The sequence below is a fragment of the Bos mutus genome, chromosome 7, assembly GCF_027580195.1.
Source record: "Bos mutus isolate GX-2022 chromosome 7, NWIPB_WYAK_1.1, whole genome shotgun sequence".
Taxonomy (NCBI): Eukaryota; Metazoa; Chordata; class Mammalia; order Artiodactyla; family Bovidae; genus Bos; species Bos mutus.
Window position 1 is genome coordinate 100,523,762 of NC_091623.1, and position 22,399 is coordinate 100,546,160.

At 52.6% G+C, this 22,399-nt stretch overlaps 1 protein-coding gene and 1 long non-coding RNA gene across 3 annotated transcripts in view; one reads left to right on the top strand and one right to left on the bottom strand.

The window, feature by feature from the left end:
- Positions 1-11,681, bottom strand: part of IL17B (interleukin 17B) — a 31,964-nt gene extending 20,283 nt beyond the window's left edge. For both annotated transcript variants that reach the window (XM_070374606.1, XM_070374607.1), the window contains exon 1: positions 11,553-11,681. The gene's annotated coding sequence lies outside the window, so the exon portion shown is untranslated. The remainder of the gene's footprint in view (positions 1-11,552) is intronic.
- On the top strand, positions 102-22,095 carry LOC138988566 (uncharacterized). Its single transcript, XR_011464859.1, has 2 exons — positions 102-556; positions 15,065-22,095. It is a non-coding gene; the product is annotated as an uncharacterized lncRNA (long non-coding RNA).
- The last annotated feature ends 304 nt before the right edge of the window (positions 22,096-22,399 follow it).

Below are 22,399 nucleotides of genomic sequence, written 5' to 3' on the forward strand. Positions count from 1 at the left end.
CTCAGAACTCTGGCCCCTACCCCCTTCCTCCTCCTCCTCTCCCTGCCTCCCGCTCTCCCCCCAGCCCCCCTTCTCCAGCTTAATGACTTCCACATGGGCCTCTGGCAGCTGGAGCCAAGCCTCCCAGCATTGTCTGAAATCTCCAAATTTAGAAGAAATATGAAAATTGTCAACCACTCCTTCCTTAGGGGGTAAAAGCAACATTCGGCACCGGGGGCAGGTCAAGGCGAGGCAGTCACGTGGCAGGCGCCTGGGCCAATGGGGGCCCCGGAGAGGACTCAGCACCCGCCTCGCCCCAACACCGGGCTCGCCTCTTCAGCTCATATAAGGTAAAAGGCAGAGGGGTCTTTGCGGCCAGGGAGCAGCGGGCAAGGGGCTAAGGGGAGGGGGGCCCAGTGCCAGCTGTTTAAAAGTGCCCCTGTGGCAGGGGCAGTGAGGGGTAACAGAGGCCCAGTGAAGTTAGTTGAGAAGCAGTGATACCTCCAACCATCCCCCAAATGGGCTGGCCCACGTCTCCAGGCCACAAGGAGCCACACCTGGATGGACCCCAAGAGAGGTAAGAACCAGTGGCAGACAGGGGTCTGTGAGTCTAGTTGTGTGTGTGTGTTGGGGGGGGTGTTTCTGTGGTATCCTCCTCCCCCTGGAGACCCCCAGGGGATGCTCCGTCGGGGTTCTGATCCTTGGTCTCTTGCTAATCCCCTCTGGGCCTCAGTTTCCGCATCTGTGCAGAGCCTGGACTGGATGATCTCTAAGCACCCATCTTGCCCTGACCAGATGTGCAGATCTGTGATCCTGTTGGCTTTGGGGACTCCTTGTGGCTGTGGTTAAATGCAGGGGGTGGGAGCAGAGGGAGGGGATGGCATCGATGTCCCACCATCTGAGCATCACCACTGTAGCCGAGTCTGGGCCCATCTTGCTGACTTCGCTATAGACAATGCTTCTTCCTTGTCTATGAGGTTTGATTTCTCAGCCCTAAGAGCCTGGGGCTTCTGGCAAGTAAAATTGTTTTCAAATAATGGTTTCAAGAAACAAAGCTGTTGGAGAAGCTATGTTAGCTCAGGTTCCAGCAGACAGGCAGCGAGGCTGGAAGGCCAGGGTGTTGGCTGAGAGGCCGCAGTGGGTAGGGCACAGTGGCTGGGGGATGGTGGCAAGCTCCAGCCTCAGCTCTGCTTCTCACTGCCTGGTCCTGTGGCCCCAGGCAGACACCCTACCCTCTCTGGGTTGCAGTTTCCCATCTGTACTGTGAGGCCATCAGACAACACAGTCTCTGTGCTTCTGAGGACGTGGTTTTTGAGCCCTGTTTGAGCCTAGAGGGCAGCTGGTGTTGGGAAGTTTCCCCAGGAGGCCCTGAGCTAAGTCTGCCATTTGACAACAGGATTAGGGGCCAAGCTGACACCTGGAGCCCAGGGATGTACTTGGAGGTTGAGCCTCAGGAGGTGGAAAGAGCTGAAGCATCTCTGACTGCAGGCTTGGCCAAGGGAAGGGTCAGCCCACAGCCCTGAGACCTCAGGATGAGCCTGCCCCAAGGCAGCCTCTGCTGGGGAAGGTGCTAGTCTCTAAATTCAGTGTACTAAGGGTTCAGGATCTTGGAGGGAGTTGGGGACAGCAGAGAGTTTCAGTGAGGTGAGGTGGTGGAGCCAGGGGATTCAGAGGAAAGCAGAGGACTTGCAATGGGGAATGTGGGAGGCAGGGCTGGAAGACACAGCTCTTCTGAATATGCTCTGGCCACATCTAGGGCTCAGAATGGACACAGTCCTCCAGTGTCAGCCTGCCCAGCACTTTCACCTCCCACTGTTGGTTACACAAGATCCGAGGCCACAACAGTCCAAAAGCAGACTCTGGAACCAACTGCCTGGGTCCAATTCTGGCTTGTTTTTACTTACAGAACACATGACCTTGGGCAAGTCACTTGCCATCTCTGAGCCTCAGCTTCCTCGTCTATAGAACAGCTATGATCTCTGTTCTGACCTCACTTGGCTGTCCTAAGGCGTGAGGGACATATGTACCTAAGAGCAAGCTCCTCTGTCCATGGGATTTCCCAGGCCAGAACACTGGAGTGGGTTGCCATTTCCTCCTTTAGGGGATCTCCCCAATCCAAGGATCGAACCCACGTCTCCCATGTTTCCTCCATTGTAGGCAAATTCTTTACCTGCTAAACTATCAGGGAAGCCTAAAAGCAGTATAAATGGGGCTCATGTTCATTACATTTGGGCCCTAGTCCTCTTGTGAAGCAAGATAACCTTAGCTATATTTAGAGAGAAGTGAGAGTGAGGACTGGCCAGGGAGCACCCTGAATTGCTAAAGTGAGAACAGGGTCTGGAAAGAGGCAAGAGGGGTGAGGTCAGAGGTCAGAGGTTACAAGGCACAGGAGAGGGGTCAGCTTGAAATGTGTAAAGGGCTAGGTGAAGTCTCATTTTCCGCATATATAATAGGGCATTTTGTGGGTCATGTGTCCCAAAGTGTGGTGTCTGAAGCACTGCACACTCATCAGCTGACAGAATCCTGGCTGAGGCAGGAAGCTGTACTCCAGCCTCTCCAGGAAACCCCAGGTGTATGGAGTTTGGAGAATGCTGTGCTGTCAAGTAGCTCGAGGCCCTTACAAACATAGTCGAGGTCACTGAACCCAGAAAAAGAGAGTATTGCTTTAGGTCACACAGAGAGCTGATGGCAGAACTACAGCACAACAAGCCTCTGCCAGCAAGGTGGTATGGATAGAATCACACTGCGATTGCGACGGCAAAGGCCTAAGGCCTTTACACAAATTACAGTAATTCACAACAACCCTGTAAGGTAGGGACAACAATTATTCTCATTGCACAGATGAGGACACTGAGAAAGAGAGGTTAAGTAGCTCGCATGAGGTCACACAACCGGTGAACTATTAACCTGGACACAGTATGTCTATCCGCTGCTCCTGCCCCTTTGTCCCCAGGAGTCTCCTACCTCCTGCCCTGCTCCTTGGACACCACACTCCATAACTTCCTGGAGACCCTCCAAAGCACCTCATGAATGTGTACAGGGAATCTCCCCCCTCTCTTGCATTATCACTTAATCCTCCCAGGATTACCCTGGGGCAGGATCAGCATCATTCCACCATCCTAATCCATAGGGAAAAAAACCACTGGAGTTTACCCAAAGTCACACCGCTAGAACTGGCGGAGGGGGTTTGAACCCACTCTGCAAAGTGCATGCTTGTAGTCTGCCCACCAGGACACCTCTGAGTGCGAGGATGAGAAATCCCACTTCTCGAGGAGACCGAGGCTAAGTGGGTGACCACACTAGAGTTTGAACCTGAGTCTTCTAGTTCCAAGGCCATCGCTCTTCCTTTAGCTCCACCACTGCCAAGAAAGAAAAGGGTCTGCTTGTTATTGGTCCCTAGGAGCCACAGGACAGCTCTTTGGGCAAAGTCAGCCCTTTCCCAGGCTGGCTTGTGCCAGGGAACAGCTGACACACACACAGCCCTGAGGAATACAAAGCTCCAGTCCCGGTGCCACCCCTGACCTGTGGGGCTGTGACTTATTCGCTGTGTGAGCCCTGAGGGTGGGAGAAGATAGCCTCTGAGGTCCTCATCTCCAGGCTCCGCCTGGGCCCTGCCTCAACAGAGATTTCCCAACTAAACAGGCCCTGGGGCTCAGGGCCATGGGTTGTGCAAAGGATCATGATAAAGCTTTTTCCAATTGTGGTTATTATGACCATTTTTGTCCACATCTCCTGAAGCACATGAGCCAGAGTTTCTCTGGGGTTCATATTTAGAGAGGGATTGCTAGGTTCTGGTGTGCATGCCTATCAACTTCACAGGAAAGCACCAGATTATCTTCCAAAGTGGCCAATCCATGTCACAGCTTCCACCAGCAGTAGGTGAGCATTCCCTTCCTTGACAAGCCTTGAAATTACCTGAATTCTTGTTATATACTTTGTTCTTACTGAATTTGTATAATTAAGAAGGAAGAAACAGAAGTGCTTTAACACTACTGTCCACGTGGGTATTTAGAAACTTGCCCTACATGCACCAAGTTGCAGGGCAGCCTGCAGGCCCTGGAGTGGGGGTGGGCACAGCCCACATGGCCCTCCCCCAGCCCAGCAGTACGCAGGGGCCTCGGGCCAATTGGAGATTGCCTGCGACAGTCTGCAGGAATTTGGGGTGGGGAAAGAGCCCACGGTGTCTGCCACCTCCTAACAGCCTGTCTAGACAACCCTGGCCCCACGGGGCTTCACCACACATGGTGAAACCCCACAGAGACCGGCCCCCTCCCTTCTTGCAAAAGAGGCTTGTTGGCGACAGTGCTTCATCACCAGAAACCTTTTCTCCAATTCAAAACAGGAATGCACCGCATGAGTCACCCACTCTCGTGGCCCATGGATCACCCACTCATCAGGCCCCTTTTTGTTTGGATGAGAAAACAGAGGCTGACTCTGGAGCCAGGGACCTTTCCAGTGTGGGCTGAATGAATCCCCATGCCCAGGTGATAAGGAGACCAGGCTGGTCAGAGCGCTGCTAGGGTGAGCTAAGATGCAGCAGTTCAGTTCAGTTCAGTCACTCAGTCGTATCCGACTCTACGACCCTGTGGACTGCAGCACGCCAGGCTTCCCTGTCCATCATGAACTCCCAGAGCTTGCTCAAACTCATGTCCATTGAGTCAGTGAAGCCATCCAACCATCTCATCCTCTGTCATCCCCTTCTCCTCCCGCCTTCAATCATTTCCAGCATCAGGGTTTTTTCAAACAAGTCAGTTCTTCACATCAGGTGGCCAAAGTATTGGAGTTTCAACTTCAACGTCAGTCCTTCCAATGAATATTCGGAACTGATTTTCTTTAGGATGGACTGGTTGGATCTCCTTGCAGTCCAAGGGGCTCTCAAGAGTCTCCTCCAACACCGCAGTTCAAGATGCAGCAGGCTGGCCATTAAAGGTGCCAGAGAGGAGTCAGGCTGCTTGGGTTTGAATCGCAGATCTGCCCCATAACAGCTGTGTGACCTTGGGCAAGGTAAGAGTACCAGCCTCATTAGGTTATTGAATCATCTGGATTAAATGAGTTACAACTCATGAAGTCCTTAGATCAGTGACTGGCACATAGTACTCAATAAATAAATAACTGTCCAAATGTGATGACAAAAGGCAGTTTCTTTAGGTGGGAGGAGGTGCCATATGAAGCCTCAACTCCACCCTCCACGTAGGGGGATAATCTACTCTTGCTCCTTCAGAAATAACAATAACTATATATCAAGTCTTCCCAAGCAGCCAGCTCTCCACCCAGCACTCTCTGAAGTAAATACCATGATCCCTCTGGAAACCCAGAGGCTCAGAGAGATTTAGCCATTTGCCCAAAGTCACACAGCTTTATAAAAGGCTCAGGTGGGGCTCAAACCCAGGTCTGGCTGACTCCAGAACCCATGCACAGAAACCCTAGCACTGTCCCGACTAGTCTGTGAGCAAAATCTACCTCTGGTTGTACTCGTCTAGTAGGAAAAGTCTTGGCATTTAGGAAGGGGGCCATTTGAAGCATGATGCCTCAGTAAGATAAAAACAGAGCCCCCCTTTCCCATCCCCATGCCCGCTCAGGGGCAAAAAATTTCAGACAGTGCTTCTCACCAGTGAGCATACCTTACTGTGGGCTGAGTGCCCCCGGGGCCTGGTCAGTCCTGGGCTGCCCCTGACTAGCACAGCTCATCGGTTCTTTGAGGAAGAAGCCGCCTCACTCCTGCACATCCCTGAGAGTGCACATTCCAGCCACAGGCCTGGGTGCCCTCCTCTGAGGTCCTCCTCTGACCCAAGCCAGGCTCCGAGGGAGATGGAAAACACACTGGACGCTGCAAGCTTGGCAGGGACACTGCTCGGCTGCCTCTAGCTCCTGCCCCTACCTTGCTCCTCCTTCAGGGAAACAGATCAGGTTGAAGTGTTCAAAGGCAGGCTGCCGCCTTGGGAGGCCGTCCATAGTGGCCATGACACCACCCTGGCAGGGCTGCTGGGCTCCAAGGTCACTGGTCAGTCTGCCCAGAGCCTGCCGGACCTCAGGCATGTGACCCAACAACTCCATTGTGTCTGAGGGCATCTGATGAAATAAGCTGAACAAGATGGGGAGAAAGGGAAAGAAACAGGCTAAGACGCTGGCCCTGGCTCTACAGCCAACACAGAAGTTAGTCCATCCCTCTGGGCCCTGTAGGGTGAGATGCTCCATGATTTGGGATGGAAGTAGGACAGCTCCCGTCACCCCTTGTATGACAGTGGACACTCAGACTCTCAGGGAAGAAAAACCTGGGGTAGGGGTGGTCAGAGTAGCAGGGGCACACTTTGGACAGACAGAGGTGAGAGAAGACGGCACCCCAGGGGGGTTCTGCCTGCAAAGGTGGGGAGGCAGGACTAGAAAAACATTTTCAGAAGAACAGCAAACAAGTGGTTTGCTGTTGGTTCCACTTGGCTGGAACCAAGAGTGGGTCAAGACCCTGTATGATTTGAGGCTGGCTAAGTGGTGAAGATCTGGTCATGAAGTGGCTTTGATCACCAGAAACCACAGCTCCAGAAGATGGAAGAAGTGTTCCTGGGAGGGAGATTTGTACCCTCCCCCAAAATACCATCAGACCAAGAGCCCCAGGGGAGGAGAGAGACCTGGGAATTTGGGCACTGTTGACTCTGAGAATTCAAATATGAGACTGGGGGGTTAGGAAGCCCGAGGGCTGCAGTCATCATCTTTGAGATTTGAAGAGCTTTCTGGGGATCAGGAATTTGTTCTTTGCAGCCTGAAAACACAGGGCATGCAGCCCCAGAGAGGCAAGTATCTGCAGGATATTAGGAAGAAGTCTTCAACAGTCTGTCCACAGAGAGATGAGGTGATTGGGAAGCAGTGACCTTCCTGTCACCAGAGAGGTATGTGAGCTTAGCAGGGACACTCTAGAACTCAGCATTAGAGGAGGTTGGACCTCATGGCTTTTCCCACCAGCAGCCTGAGACTTCACATTACAGCCCTAATGGCCCTGGGACAGTCTTGTGGGGCTGAACCGCCCCTGCTGCTTGGATGTCAGATTCCCAGCTGGGCATGACATCAGTTCTGCCCTGACTTCACATAGGGGCCTCTAGGGACACCCCCCACCCTTTCCTCCCACTTCCTTCCACCCCTCTGCTGCCTTCTGCCCTTTTCAGAGAGCACTAGGCTTGACCAGACAGACCTGGAGCCTGGTTGTGAGATCAGGTCCCCAGGGAACAATCTGTCCAGCAGGAATGAGGCAGAGGGGGCCAGCATCCCTGGGGGCCCTGTTCACACGCCCCACAGAGACTGCATGGAAATTCCAGGAGGGTCACAGGGAAGATTCCAATTTAGAACAAAATGCTTTATTTTTGTCCCCTTTTCTTTCCTTTCCCCTTACTGGGGGGAGGGAGAGGCTGTCACAGGAGGCTGGGAGAGGAAAGCAAGCATCCTTGTTGGGCAGAATCACAGGAAGACCAGGGTGGAGAGATGGGGCTGCAGAGCAGAGAGGGAAGGGACCCAGATGGGCCTGGGGAGGTGGACTCCACATGGGAGAGGGCAACGGGGAGGGCAAAATCAAGGGGATAATGAGACCAGCAGGCATTCCTGGACACTCAAGACCAGAGTTACTTCAGCTCTGGGTTCAAGCTGGGGTCAGAGAATCAGCCAAGTTTCCCAGAAGGACAGATGGTACCAGGATCAGTTCTTCTGAGACTATTGGACACTGGGGCCTGGTCTTAAGGGACTGTAAAGCTACAGAGTACTACTAAATCCATCTCATTCACCCTGGTGATCCTGGGAGATGCTTAGTAAACACTCCTCGTGTTGAATCCTAAACTCATAGCATAAAAGTCCTATTAGAGCCAACAGGGACCCTTAAGTGCATCAAAACCATCTCCTCGTGTTACAGATGCAGGACCTGAGGTCCACGATGGAAGGAGACTTGCCTAAGGTCAGACTGCCAGAGAGGCCACCCAGCCCTATGCATCTTTCTTTGCCTCTTCCCTGCCTTCTAGCCAGAGATGGAGGCTATGGTATGGTCTCCCCACCAAGGAGGGAGACAAAGAAAAGGCAGGTGCCCTGCCAGGATATAACTGTCTCCAGGAGGTAGTCAGAGGATAGTGTCACAGCTTCAGTCCTGGGAGCTCTGCCCAGGAGGGTGCTTTCCCTGGCCAGACACGGTCCTCAGAATTGTCAGCTGCTGCAGATAGGGAACTCCTACAGATGAGAGAGCCCAAGGCTGGAGGGGAAGCCCTAGGTTCTGTTTCTGGCTCTGCCCTAACTCACCACATGACCTTGAATATGACCTGAGGTAGGGTCTTCTCTGACCTCAATGTGCCTGGTGAGGGGCTGGACCCAACCAGCTTGGATGGTCAGAGATTTCATCCATGACCTGCCTCAGTCTCCTGAGTGCCTCCCCGCTCTCTCAAGCCATCTTAGCTTTTGCTTTGGTACAGAAGTAGGCCAGGAACAGCAGAAAAAAACAGTAGCCTGCAGATCCCCCTCTGCTGGGAGCAGCATCCTCTATGCCCTAGCTTTGCTTTCCAGCCTTGGAATTCCCAGAGAAGCAAAAAACTGGGAAGGCTTTTATGATCAATCCAGTGAGAGATCTGAGACCAGAGAGCTTCCGCAGACTACGCAAAGTCACACAGCAAGTCACGTGGCAGTGGGCCTTAGGTCTCCTGACACTCAGACCAGCGCTTTCACTGACCACACTGCCTTCCAGGATGACAGGCACACGAGCCAATCTCATGTGGACCTAGGCACTGACCCACTCGACACTTAACACTCCCCACACAGGGAGCCCACGCTCTTCCGCCCTTCTCTGAGACTTGGTTTCTTCTTCTATCCAAAGGGGAGATGGAGTGGAACAGATGTCTCTAGGAACCCTTGCACTCCAGGACCCCAGGGTGGCCTCCTCAGCTCTTTCTTCACAGAGGGTGGGGCTACCCAGGCCAGGAAACCCCACCAGATCACAACCTCCATCCAGCCGGGTCCCACCCCAGACCCCAGGACTGGGTTTCATCCAGATCTACAGGCTCCAGCCCAGCTCCCTCGGAGGATCTGGATTTTTCTTACCATAAAAGGGCAAGCGTGCCTCTCTGGGTCCCCACTGCCAGCCCCACTGGGGGAAAGGCGGAACTATTTTTAGAAAACTCTAGGGTTTGCTCCTGAACTCAAGATGGAGCCTGTCTGAGCCTGCATCCAGGGAGCCCTCTCCCATCTCCCTTGCCCACCTGCCCTCTGTCTTCCTCCCTCTTCACCCATTGCTGTCTCTTCCCTCCCTCCCCCTCTCTCTGTCTTGCTCTCACTCTCACTCCATCAATCTCTCTTCCTTCCCCCTCACTTCTCCCTTCTCCCCAGATCTCCTCTCAGTCAGCTCCCCTTCCCCCTCCCCCTCATCCCTCCGGCAGATCTTGTTTTTGGTGGTTGGAGAAAGTAACACATCTGCACCCCCCCACACCCTTCTTAAACACTATTTACAACATAAATTCCAAACATCCGCCATCTGGTTCTAGAAAGGGCCAAAAGATATTTAGAAAAGGAAGTCATGATTATTCCATCTTCAAAGCCAAAGGAACATAAAGGCCCCCCTCTCCCCCACCTCCCTCCCAGGGCCCCTTTGTTAAAATCTGACAGATTAGGATTCTTCAGTGAGTGGAAGGGGTCAGTCCCAGCTGGGCCTCTGATGGGCTGCATCACTTTAAGCTTGTTGCTTCTCCTCTCCACACCTCAGTTTCCTCATCTGAACTGTGGGAACACGACTAGGGAGCCTCCAGCGCTAATGCTCTGAGACTTCATGTCCTAGTGCAGAAAATCCTGAGGCCCAGGTCCCTGGGGCCCACCTTGGGCTGAGCATGGGGTAAGATGGGGGCAAGGGGAATTCCAGCCTCTCCCCTTGCAGCCCTGTGCCTTTCAGCCCAAGGAGATCTATGCATTCCTTAATGGTGGGGGCGGGAGCGGAACCAAACCATCTCCCTTTTTGTGACCCCAGGAGGACTCTGGATGCCAGAGTCCAGTCCTTTCCCCACATCATAGTGAGGCCCACAATCACACAACATGCCTACAGGAGACCCGGTACCTAACCTGCTGCTCTTCCCTTCCAAAACCTTCCAGAAGAAACCAACCTTTGTATTCTCCAGAAAACATCACCCAGCCCAGCAAACTGGAACCCTGGAGGTCTCAGTTCTTTGCAAAGTAGACAGGAGAGAAAGGAGAACTAACTCCTTTATCATGGAATTTTCTTCAAATAGACCGCATACAAGGGAGAAATGCTGTGGGAAGTCCCCTGTTTCCAGAGACACACGTTGCCAGCGCTGACAGAGCCTTCACTTACACTGAAAATGTGCTCTCTGCTCACAGCCCCCTTTCCATAAGGATGCTTTCCATAACACACATTTGACGGAATGTCCTAAGACACTGACTCACTGACTCAGGCTGTCTCCATGAATAGTCTGGTCTTACAGGGGAGCTTGAAAAACACAAGCTAGCTGGCAACCCTGATTTTGACGCCTACTAACCATGTGACCTCAAGGGACTGCTATAACTCGTGAAAGCTTGTTTCCTCATCTACAAAACAGGACAAAAATGGTACCTGACTCATAAGCAATGGTGAGGATGAGAAAAGCCTGTGTAAAATAAAGCCCTTAGCAAGTGTGGAGCACATGGAAGACCCCCAGTGTGTCACCTGTAACACGTACAGGCCACTGTTACGATTACGGCATGTCCCAGTGCGGTAGGTGGGTGGTGGCTCTCACCACTGTCACTGTCCTGCCAGTCTGTTCACACTGGAAAGTCAGGGTGACGGGGAGTCTCGGGGACCCTGGTCTCTTCCCCCAGCCTCCCAGAGCCCAAGCTACTCAAGGCTGGGCTTGGGATTGTAGGCCGTGGGGCTGGGCTCCTTTCCTTCCCTGTCTTCCCTTTCTCCTGCTTCATCTTGTGTTAGCCTCAGACTGCATTCCCAGGCCTTGCTCAAAAGTCCCAGGCAGCAACCTTCCCTGGGGAGGAAGTGGGGAGCGTGTGAGGCTGGTGAACTCAGCTGGGCTGTCAAGGGGGTGGGAGGGTGCTCTGGGAACACAGGCCCAGAGAAGCTGCACGGTGGAGGGGACATGGGAAGGGGCCCTACACGGTAGCTCCCACCCCAGCTTCCACATCTTCTCTAGATGCCACGTTGGACCTTTGCCCTCATCCTTCCTGCTTCTCTTGCTCCCGTGCCTGTGTCTCACTGTGGGCTCATAATGGAAGCTGCCGCTGCTCATTGTGGCTTACAATGTGCCAGCAACTGCACTTGCACTTGACATCCACCTCATTTGACCTTCACAAACAAGCCAAAGTCCAGAGATGCAAAGCCACCAGCTCGAGATCACACAGCTAGAAAGTGCTATGGGTGAGAATTCAAACAGAGGTCTGCCGGGCTCCAGGGCTAGCGTCTTCTCAATTCTCCCCAGACATATGCCGGAAACCCTAGGGCCCTGGAACCCAAGGAGAACACAGGCCAGAGGACTTGTACCTGGGTGAGGGAGCCGAGGAAGGGGAGCTGTGGGTAAGGAAGCCCCTCAGAGAAGACTGGCGTGGGGTGGTGGGGGTGTACTCACATGGGGCCCCGACCTCAGCCGTCTCCCAGGATAGTGCCATCTGGCTTGCAGATGTGGCCTGTTCCCAGCCCCTCGGACTTCTTGGAAATGAGCAAGACCAGGAGAGGGCACAGGGCCTTTTGCAACATCTATGACGACGTGAGCTCTGTCTTGTGGTCATCCAGCCGACTGTGGCCCAAGCTCAGGGAAGAGCTGGGTTGAGAGTGAACAGCCCAGGGGTCAAGCTGACCTCTGATACTCACCAGGCATTGACCTGAGTACACTGCAGAGCCTCTTGGAACCTCAATAAGCAAGGAAGTCACTCCTACCTCTGGCAGGGGTTTTGAGCATTTCCAAAGCTATGGGGGGAGCATTTTGCAGGCTGCAAGCCTTGTGCAGCTGGAAGTGGTCACAGGTGGCCCCAGGGCTGTCCCTTCAGTCTTGGCTACTGCGTTAACGACAAATTTCCATCTACTCCTAAATGGCTCCTTATCCCTGGGTGAGTCTAGAGGTGGGGGCATTGGTCACCGGGGCCTCTCGGAAATTTCCTTCCAAACCCACACTTCTGCAAATGGGGTCTTGGTGCACTGAAAAGGATAGGCAGCCCCTCTTGCTCTTGGAGCCTAGAGCTCCTCAGAAGACCCCCTTTGAAAGCCGGGCAAGCATTGCAGAGAATGGCAGCCTAGGGGTGGAAGGCGGAGAAGGCAATGGCACCCCACTCCAGTACTCTTGCCTGGAAAATCCCACGGATGGAGGAGCCTGGTGGGCTGCAGTCCATGGGGTCGCTAAGAGTCAGACACGACTGAGCGACTTCACTTTCACTTTTCACTTTCATGCATTGGAGAAGGAAACGGCAGCCCACTCCAGTGTTGTTGCCTGGAGAATCGCAGGGACGGCGGAGCCTGGTGGGCTGCCGTCTTTGGGGTTGCACAGAGTCGGACACAACTGAAGCGACTTAGCAGCAGCAGCAGGGACAGAAGGACAGACGCCTTGAGGCCTGGAATATCCCAGCAGACTCAGCCTGAGGCATCTAAGGACCCAGCAGCAGCACAGGCTCATCCTCAATCCCTCGGAGCCCAGCAGCCTGGTCAGGACCCACAGGCAACCCAACATTCTCTGATGGGGGCAACCTTGTTCCTTTCAGGCAAGGGCACTGGCTGGTGGGAACCACCCCTTTTCAACCCTCACACTGACAGAGAAGGGCCTCCTGAGGACCCGAGGAGGGCAGGCAGTGGGTTCCCAGGACACAGAACTGTGAGTGCCACCCCTCCCCACCCACTGGCACCCACATCCTCCCCTCTACACCACGCCGGCAATAAACTCCCCATCCCATCCTCAGAATGACCATGAAAGCAGGCCTCAGAATGGGAAGTGTTAACAAGGAAGGCCCTGTTGACTGACGGGCTGAGGACAAGTCAGGGCTGTTGGGTTGGGGTTGTAGGTGAAAAGAAATGGAACCAAGGAAGGGAAAATCCACCAGGAGCCAAGAATCCACCCCCATCCCATGCTCCCTACAAACCAACAAACACAGAGCCTGCATGCTACCAAAACCAAAGGACTTGAGGGAGCTGTAAGGATGGTGGTCATCTTCCCTGGAAAGGAGTAAACGGGGTCGGATTCTGAAAGCAGGTAGATGCTGGGCTTTCGGGTTGTCAGCCTCTGATAACAGAAGCAGCTCTCAGGGCTCTGAGAGGGTCAGGTGTGTGTGCGGACTCACAGTGCTTGGAACACTGTGAAGCTCTAGAAACCCACGCGGTTGTGTTCACCATCCATCATGTTCTTCCCACGCTTACAGCTGTTCGTGGAGCAGGCAGGGTTAGGGACCAGCTCCATAAGACAGGTGGAGAAACTGAGGCCCAGGGTGGGGAAGGGACTCCACTCAGATCTCACAAAGATGAAAAAAGAGGAAGACTTGGAAGTGAACAGAGGAAGCAAGACTCTGAGAAGGAGCTGATATGCCAAAGACACAGGGTGCCCCAGGCCTGGGTTATATAACACAGCACACCTGTTTACCTCTGCACACCGCACACGTGCGTGCAAACGTGCGCCCCAGCACAGCGCACACACCTGGCCCTCATTCACTAGCAAATGAACCTCGGAGACTGGGTCCAAACAAATTGGATTAGGAGGGCTGCAGGCGCCTCCTCCCCCATGCTGTCGGCTCCGACACTGAGCAGGCCTGCAGAGCAGCCAGCTGTGGTCTCTCCGCCATGCTGACAGGTCGGCCTCCTGGGTCCCCTCACCCCGCCCCTGGGCCCCGGGAAGGGGGCCTGGGTCCCAAAGAATGCCATGATGATGGATGGGCTGAGGGAGGTTCCAGGGCTAGCTCAAGAGCACACAGGATGTTCGTGCTTATGCGAGGCTCATTTCTGAGCTGTTTCCAGCAAACCAGCCCCACCTCCCTTCCCTCCCTCCCCTCCAGCAACCTCTCCCACGGTCACCCGGTCACTGCTGCCAGACCCCGAGCAGATCTACCCCCAAATCTCGGTCCACAGCTGGACTGAGCAAGAACCAGTCACTTAGGAGACAATGCCCTGGGGCTGAGACACAGGCACTTCAGAGGGGAGACGATATCTGTGAACTGAGAGGACGCCATCATAAAAGTGGCATCTCTATGCTTTCTCATCCGTTGTTTTATTTGATCCTCAGAATGTGCCAGGGAGTTAGGACATTGTGCCCATATTACAGATGTGACTACTGAGCTTCATTCATTGAGTGATCCCATAGCCCTCCTGTCCTGAGCCCTGAGTCTGCACCAGGCCCTATGTGTGGTGCTCCGGAATGACTTGCAGCCTCTGCCAGCGTGGCTTAATGGAACAGTCAACTTTTGGCCAGATCACTGAGCACTGGGACCCCCCCCGATCTTCCTGGGGAGCAGCTCCAGCAGAATCCCTTTTCCATATGGCATGTGTGAGCAGTTGAAATTATCACCAAGAGGAGCCTTAGCAATCAGCCCATTCAGAACACAGACCCTGAAGTTAGACATCCCTGAGTTCAAATCCTGCCTTGCTCTCCTTTTAACTGGATAGCTGTGGTCTTAGTCTTTTGAAGCCTGTTTTCCCACCTGTAAGATGGAAAATACAAAAGCTCCCACCTCATGAGACTGACTGTGAGGACTAATTCTTATTTCCCCTATGCTTATTCGACACAGGGGCCTGGAGAGTGAAAGGGCTCAGCCAGGGTCACACTGGGGGTTAAGTCATAACCAGGTGGATCCCTTCCCCCTGCCCCCCCGACCTGCTTCACCCTAAGCAGCCCAGAGCCACAATAGCTGGCCAGTTTGTGCAGGGCCCACAGGGACATGTCCTGGGTCCTGCCCTCCGTCTTGAGCCCTGCCCAGCCTCTGCAGCACCAGAGTCCCAGGTGACCAGTGGTGGCCCCCCGCCCACAGAGACGGCGGGGGGTGGGGGCACTTAGCGGCAGGCTCCCAGCCCAGAGCAGCCTGGCCATATAAGGGAAGGAGCCAGGAAGGTCTCCTCGCTCAGGCCTGGCGAGAAAATCCAGACAGCCACTGTTTATTTTCTCCTTCCCAGGCTCCCCAGAGCTTCCCGACAGAAGACACAGGCTGCCCCCCGGGGCCAAGCGACATTTCCTGAAGACAGTGGGGAACAGGGAAGAAAAAACAGTCCGTCCTCCGGGAGTAGGAGGATGTGGACAGCCAGCACCAGGTAAGATTCTGCCAGGTAAGACTGTGAGGCCACCTGTTCGATGGCCTCTTTTGATGGAATGGGAAACAGGGAGGCAGTGACAGGTGCTTGTGAGAAGGGATCACACCACTTGAGTCTCCCTAGTGGGACCCATCTCCTGACTGGGGACCCAGAGCAAGGAGAGGCCTCTTGTGGAGTAAGTGGAACAGGAGAGCTATAGACCCCCTTTTCAGTGGGGCCTCATTTGAAAGAGAAATGGGGTCAAGGCCAGCTCTGTCTGCCTCCCAGCAAGGATGCAAAACTCAAGGGAGGAGTTCCTGGAGCCAGAGAGCGGCAGAATGACATCTTTCCTGCACCTCTGCCCTCCTCCCAATCCAGCTGCACCACCTTCTTCTCCAGGAAGCCCTCCTAGCTCCCCCAGGGAGGAGGAACCTAAGCCTTCAGCAGTCCTCTCTGGGCTCTCTCTCAGGCCACTTGGGTCTGTGCCCTATTCAGCTCACCAAGGGCATTTATCCTTCCATCTCAGCCTGACTGCACTCCTCCAAGGTAAGGACCATATCAGATTCAGGCCTGTCCCCTCGGCATGTGGAAGACGCATTTGGTTTGCTAAATGGATGGATGAAATGGTTAGACCCTGTCCTCAACCCTGATAGACTGGTATAGTAGTCAGGGGAGGAAATGTTCAGCACGGAGGTTAAAAGTCATGATCCTGAGGTGGCTGTTCTGATAGGAACCCAAGCTGGGCTCCTAGCTCTGTGCCCTTAGAAAATCCCCTTCTCATGGAACCTTGAGATGCATGGGGATTAGCACAATGAAAACATTCAAAACATGATCGTTCTTTTTACCATCAGCGTCACTGTGGTCTTTCTAGAGACAAAGGAACAGAACCAGGCAACCTACAGCCACAGAGGATACGGAAGCAAATACCTTCCCCTGGTCAAAGGCCTCAACCTCTGGCCCTGTGTCAGAGTTTCCCACAGGAGCGTGGGACTGCCTCTCATCCATTTCCTGTCTCTGCACCCAGGAGAGCTGCTATCTTTGCGGCAATACTCTGAGCCCAACGGGGTGTGCTGGAAATAGCCACCAATTCCCCTAGTGCAAGCAGGGCTGTGACCCTGGAACCGTCTCCTCCCCTTCCTGGCTCGCCATGTGCAATGATAAGCCTCCCCTGACCACCGCACAGCTGTTCTGCAGATTAAACATGGAGGGGCGGTTTTTCAAATGGCAGGCACTCAGATGCCACCCCCTCCTTTTTTTCCCTTAGATGCCCCCTTTTTAACTTTTGCCATATCTGCAAACAATCATAAGATTTTAAATTTTAAGATGAGTCTTTTTTAATACCTAAAATAGGAAACTAAACACTGTCCATAATTAGGAGATAATAAAGATAAGAGAGCCAGTAAATATGCAGCGGTGCTCTTACTCTTTCCCCTTGAGCAATGGCTTGGAAGGTCCTGGACTTGAGGGAGATAAACAGGAGCCTGAAAAGTGTCAGAGACATGATAGCACCAAACCGAGGCTCTTTCCCCCTGGAAAACAGAAGGACTGGAAGCAAACTGACAGGGAACAGCCTGGGTCACTGTGTTTTCCAAAGTCTGTGCTCAGGCCACATATGCAGCAAAATTGTGAGAAGCCAAAAGTGGTCAGGTGAAAGAGCTTTGGAAAGAGTCCCGCACGGAGGAATGCAGGGGCTGGCCTATCAGCTGGCCTCCCAACAGCAAAGGCTCATTTCTGGGGGACGACCCTCCCTGCTTCTTACTGAAAACTCCACGTTGGCCAGGCCAGGCATCTCCTCTTGCAGAACTAGTGGGAGCAGTCCGAGAGTGGAGTAGAAAGACTGTGGGCTGTCCAGGACCCCCCAGGCTGGGTCCTGTTGTTGGAATCACTCCCCAGCCAAATGCAGTTTGGAAGAAGTTCCTACTCATACTAGAGGAAGGCAGTTCTTTGGGTGGGAATACCCCATAGAGGGGCTGACCTGCCCCAAGTGGCAGACCAAAGGAAAACACTCTGCAGTTTGGGGCCTGATGTCAGATTTCCATCCGAGGCATAAGAGACACTAATTTTTGAAGGATGTGAGTGCTTTCCTGCTCTCTCCCAGCCTTGAGAAAAGGCTGCCGGCCCCCTCCGCCCTTTAGACATCCCTGAAAGTACATGTCATCCAGCATTGAGGCCATCACAGTGGTATCAGCAGTGTAGGAGGGCTGCCCTGAGATCTTGGCGGGACAGGAGAAGGGGGTACAGGGCTCTGCCTGCTCACTCAGAGGTTCCCACCTAAGCAGGTCTTAAGAGGAAAATGAATGATCTACATGGCCATTCAGTCATCTACCAGCAGCACTCCCTGGGGTCCCTCACTATGTACAAAGGGCTTCACAAGGCCCAGGGATCCCCACCACAAACACACATGGGTGCTGTCCTCAGGGAACTGGAGTTCTACCCCAGTCAGACCCAGAGGCAAAGAGCTCTGACACTGGAGAGAATGTGGCTGAAGAACATGATTCATTCACTCGGACAACACATATTAAGTAAGCATCTACCATCACAATGCAATAAAGGATGAGAAAGAGGGCAGAGAAGACTTCCCTGGTGGTTCAGTAGTGGAGAATCTGCCCTGCAAAGCAGGGCACTCAGGTTCAATTCCTGCTCGGGGAACTAAGATCCCACATGCCACCGAACAGCTGAGCTCTCATGCCACAACCACGCACCGCATGAAGACTGCACGTGCCGAAACTAAGACCTAATGCAATCAAATAACTAAACTTTTAAAAAAGAGGGAAAGAGGGCAAAGGATGTGGACCAGGGAATTCTGATGTCTGAAAAAGTCAAAGAGGGCTTCACAGGAAAAGTGGCCATTTAAGTAGAGACTCATCCCACCAAGAAGAGATGGGCAGGGGAGTGAGAGGGAGTAACACGGTTCCTGGGGGCCCCAAGGTGGTGGGCACAGGACTCCCTGGAGGAGTGGAAAAAGAGGGCAAGGGCCCAAGAGGGACAGCCCAGCTGGGCTAGATAGCGCAGGCCTATAGCCTTTTGTAAGGGTTTTAGAATTCAGCCAGAAGGAGACCTTTGCCCATTTTAAACCCAGGAGAAATATGGGCACATTTGCATTTTGAGAAATCATTCTGAGAGGATGGCTGGGAAGGATGGGTGGGAAGTTGGCGGGAGCAGAAGCAAGGGAAGCCAGGTGGGAGGCTGAAGCAAATGTTTGATGATATAAAGTACCATGAATGTGCCATTTGGCTGGGATACACCAAGCATAAAGATGAGGTATGGAGTCAAAAAGGTAGACCATCACCCAGGGTGAGGGGTGGTGGGGCGGTAGAGGGTTCTTTGGGATGATGAAATGTTCAACTGTAGTGATGCTTGTGACACTCTGTGTTGTTGGATTCACGCTCAGTCGTGTCCAACTCTTTGTGACCCCATGGACTGTAGCCCGCCAGGCTCTCTTCCATCCATGGAATTTTCCAGGCAAGAATACCGGAGTGGTTTGCCATTTCTTCCTCTGGTGGATCTTCCCAACCCAGGGATGAAACCCTCATCTCCTGCATCTCCTGCACTGCAGGCAGATTCTTTCCCACTAAGCCATCAGGGAAACCCAACTCACCACTCTGTGACTGAACTAAAAAACCATTTCATTGTGTAATTTGAATAGGAGGATTATATCTCAATGAAACTGTTTAAAAAGAAAAGGAAGGGTGAAGCTTGGTCCCAGAGGGCTCAAATGCCAGGCTGAGGACAGGAAGCACACCCAGGGTAGCTGCAGCAGCCTCCAGGGCAGGAGCTGGAGGGAGGAGCCGAGGCCCCTCTAATGCCCCTTCTCCTGCCTAGGGTGGACTCCCTGTCTTCGGCCCCTGGTGCAGAGCGGTATGGCGTCCTGTCTCCCAGCCTGAGGTGCAGTGCTGCATCTCTGGTCAGTTGGGAGTCTGAGATGAAGCACTGTAGCTCGGGAAGGGAGAAGTTGTTCTGCAGCCGTCGCCAGAAGTGGTAAGTGGTGTGGTGCCTGCAGGCACCAGGAAGGACGGGAGTGTTTCCATTCTCCAGAATGTCCGCTGAGGAAGCACTGGACTTGAGTCCCATCTGTGTCACTATCTGCTTCATGATTCTGGGCAAGTCCTGACTCCTCTGTGCACCGCAGTTTGTTCATCTGTAATATGAGATTTTGGAGCATTCAGTGGTGGCCATTACCCAGTACCCTGACTCTGCTTTCTCCTGAGCCCATGGCAGACATGGCTAATCAGTCAAGGTATCCTTTCTTAAAGCATTCAGATGCGGCTTCAGAATCCTTCTTAATGCTAAGTCCTAGAGAGCTGCTATTGATCCAAAGCTGAAACACTTCATCATTTGTGAACTGGTCAATTCCTAAAAAATCTTTCAGACTAAAGACAAGGTCCTGGGCTCTGAGTCCAGCTCTTTACTCTTTGAGGTGTTGCCTAAACTAATCCAAGCATCTCCCAAATATCTGATCCCTTTCAGGGGCTTCAGACTAGTCAGAAATAGCAGAGGAAAACCACTGGGCTAAGCACAATTTTATTTAACCTCCCTACAAGCTTGGGAGGTGGATTTTATTGACCCATTTTCCAGATGAGAAAACGGAGGCTCAGGTAAGCAACTTGCCCAAGGTCACACATAAACTATGTTGAGCTGGGCTTGGAACCTAATCTGTCTGCCTTCAGATTCATGTTCTTACCCACTGCGTGTGACTTGGGAACCTGGGATTGGGGGAGCAGGAGGAGAACATAATAAATCCTATTCTAGTCTTGTCCTTACATCCTGGGTCACTTTTAGCAAAGACAGACTGAGACATTTTCCAGTAATCCTATAGACTTCCTTCCTCTTCTTCCCGCCTCCCACCATTGTATTTATCTCACCTTTCAAGTAGGTCCATTACCATCCCATTTTATAATTGGGGAAGACTGAGGTTAAGTGAGTTGCTGGAGGTCACCAGTAAGGAAGGTGCCAAACAGAGACTGGGAACCAGAACTGTCCAGGTGGTTTCGAGTAGAACCCTCCCTCTGGCTGGACGCTCAGGAATACACACAATCCATGGCAACTGAAGCGGGGGGTGGGGTGTTACCAGATGACTTCTGGTTGACAACATGGCCTCTGACTACAGGAAGGTACTTTCCAGGGCCACTGAAGTTCCAGTCACTACCCCCTCCCCTGAAGCAATCATCCACATCCCGCCAGACATGGTGGCCACACTGGCTTCTGCAGATGGGGCTGGATGCAGAAGAAAACCCCAGCTGTCCTTAGGGATATGGCAGGGCCTTGGTGCTGAAGGCCACTCTCTCACCTTGTCCTCACGGTCCAGTTTTCCCAGGAATCCCTTAGATGCTAAGATGGGGATTCCTGGAAATACTGTTCTTGAGGTCATGGTTTAACAGCTGGATTCGCCTCCTTCCCACCCCAAGTTGCCCCCGCGGGACTTGGGCTCAAGCACGGCATGAGGTCACGTGGAAGGCCATGCACTGGAGGTAAGAGGACTTGAGGACTGTGTTCTTGACCTTTAAATTGCTTTTCTTTCCATTTTGTCCATTTCGCAACATCCTGTGAGGCTGGAATGGGAACTTCACCTCTGTCCTACTCTTGGGAAATTTGTCCAGACACTCAGTTGAGCAGTGGTTGAACCAGGACACCATAAAGCTTGTGTCTCTTTCCACCTCCGCCAACCCCCATCTCACTTTCCAGCATGCCAAGCAGTGGTGCCGGTGGGGTCACAATATCAAATCCACATTAGTGATAAACAAATAAATATATGAGAATTTATTTTAAAAGTTCACCAAATCAGTTAACGTAAACAAAATCTGTAAGTTTTAGTTCGATTTGGAATACCACAGAAAAATTTTGTAATTTTTCATCAAGGTAGAGAAGACAAAAGAGCTCAGACTGCCCTCTTGTGGTGACGCCTGCCACAACCCTGGAGAACCCAGGAACACTGGGCTGTCCTACACACACACACACAGACTCCTTCTGAACCAGCTTAAGACCCATCCATCATTTCATTACCAATGATGTCTCCATCATTTACAGTTTAATTTAACTCACATTACCTGGCTTTGTCCTCAAAACTCCTGAAGGTCAGTGAGATGGTGAAGTTCAGAGAGGTGAAGTGACCAGCCCCTGGTCACCCAGATAGCATTAGGCAGAGCCAGGATCTGTTCCGAGTTCAGTGACTCGGCCAAAAGTAAAAACTACAAAAATAAAAACTAAAAGGGAGACATCTGAATAGATGCAGAAAATGCTGGCTGAATGCCAGAGACCTGATGTGGTCCGGGTGTAATACTAGAACTTTTCACAAAGTCTTCCTAGTGCTTTTTATGGAGTTTGTAGAGGCAAGAGGTGCCATGACCCCAGGATCCTTACTTTGGGGTCTAGTAGCCATGTTCCCAGGGACCAGGTGGCTCCCACTTATGTATCAGGCTGTCTCTCTTAACAGGCCATGCTGCAGACAATTTACAAAGTATCAGATTCCCGTTCCTCTCCTCCTCAGAGACTGGAGCTGGCCTGACCATGAAGAAACCTGATTTGCTCCAAATGATAATAATAGCTTCCACTTACTGAGTATTTGCAACTTACCAGGCACTGTGTTAAACACTTTCACAAGCGTTGTCCCATTCAATCTTCACACCAACTCAGTGCGATAGGTTCTATCACTTATTCCACTTTACAGGTGAGGCAGCCAAGACACAGACGTTAAAAGACTTGTCTAACATCACACAGCTGACAAGTTGTAAGACTGAGTCAAATCAAGTCTGGGTTTATACTTGTCACCTGCCCTTGCCCCCTCTCTCCCATTTGGCCTGGTCTGGCTGGTAGAGCTGTCTCCTGTGGCTTCCCCTGGGGCAGATGGTAAAACAAACCTTCAGTGAGACCCAAGTGGTCCCTCCTGTGTTCTGTGACTAATAATAAAGTGTGAGACTCTTGACTTGTGTCCTGTGTCTTTTGGGAACATGAGAGGAGGGGAGGGGAGGTGAAGGCAGCCTAACAGCCTGTATTAGTTCACTAGGGCATCCGTAACAAAGTGCGACAGCCTGGGCGGCTTAAGCAATAGAATGTTATTGTATCATAGCTGTAGACTCTGCAAGTCTAAGAGCAAGGTGTCGGTGGGCTGGCTTCCTCCGAGGCCTCTCTGTCTTGTAGACAGCTGTGTTCTCCCCATGTCTTCAGTCTGTGCATGTCAGTGTCTTAATCTCTTCAGACAAGGAAATCAGTCCTGTTGGATTAGGG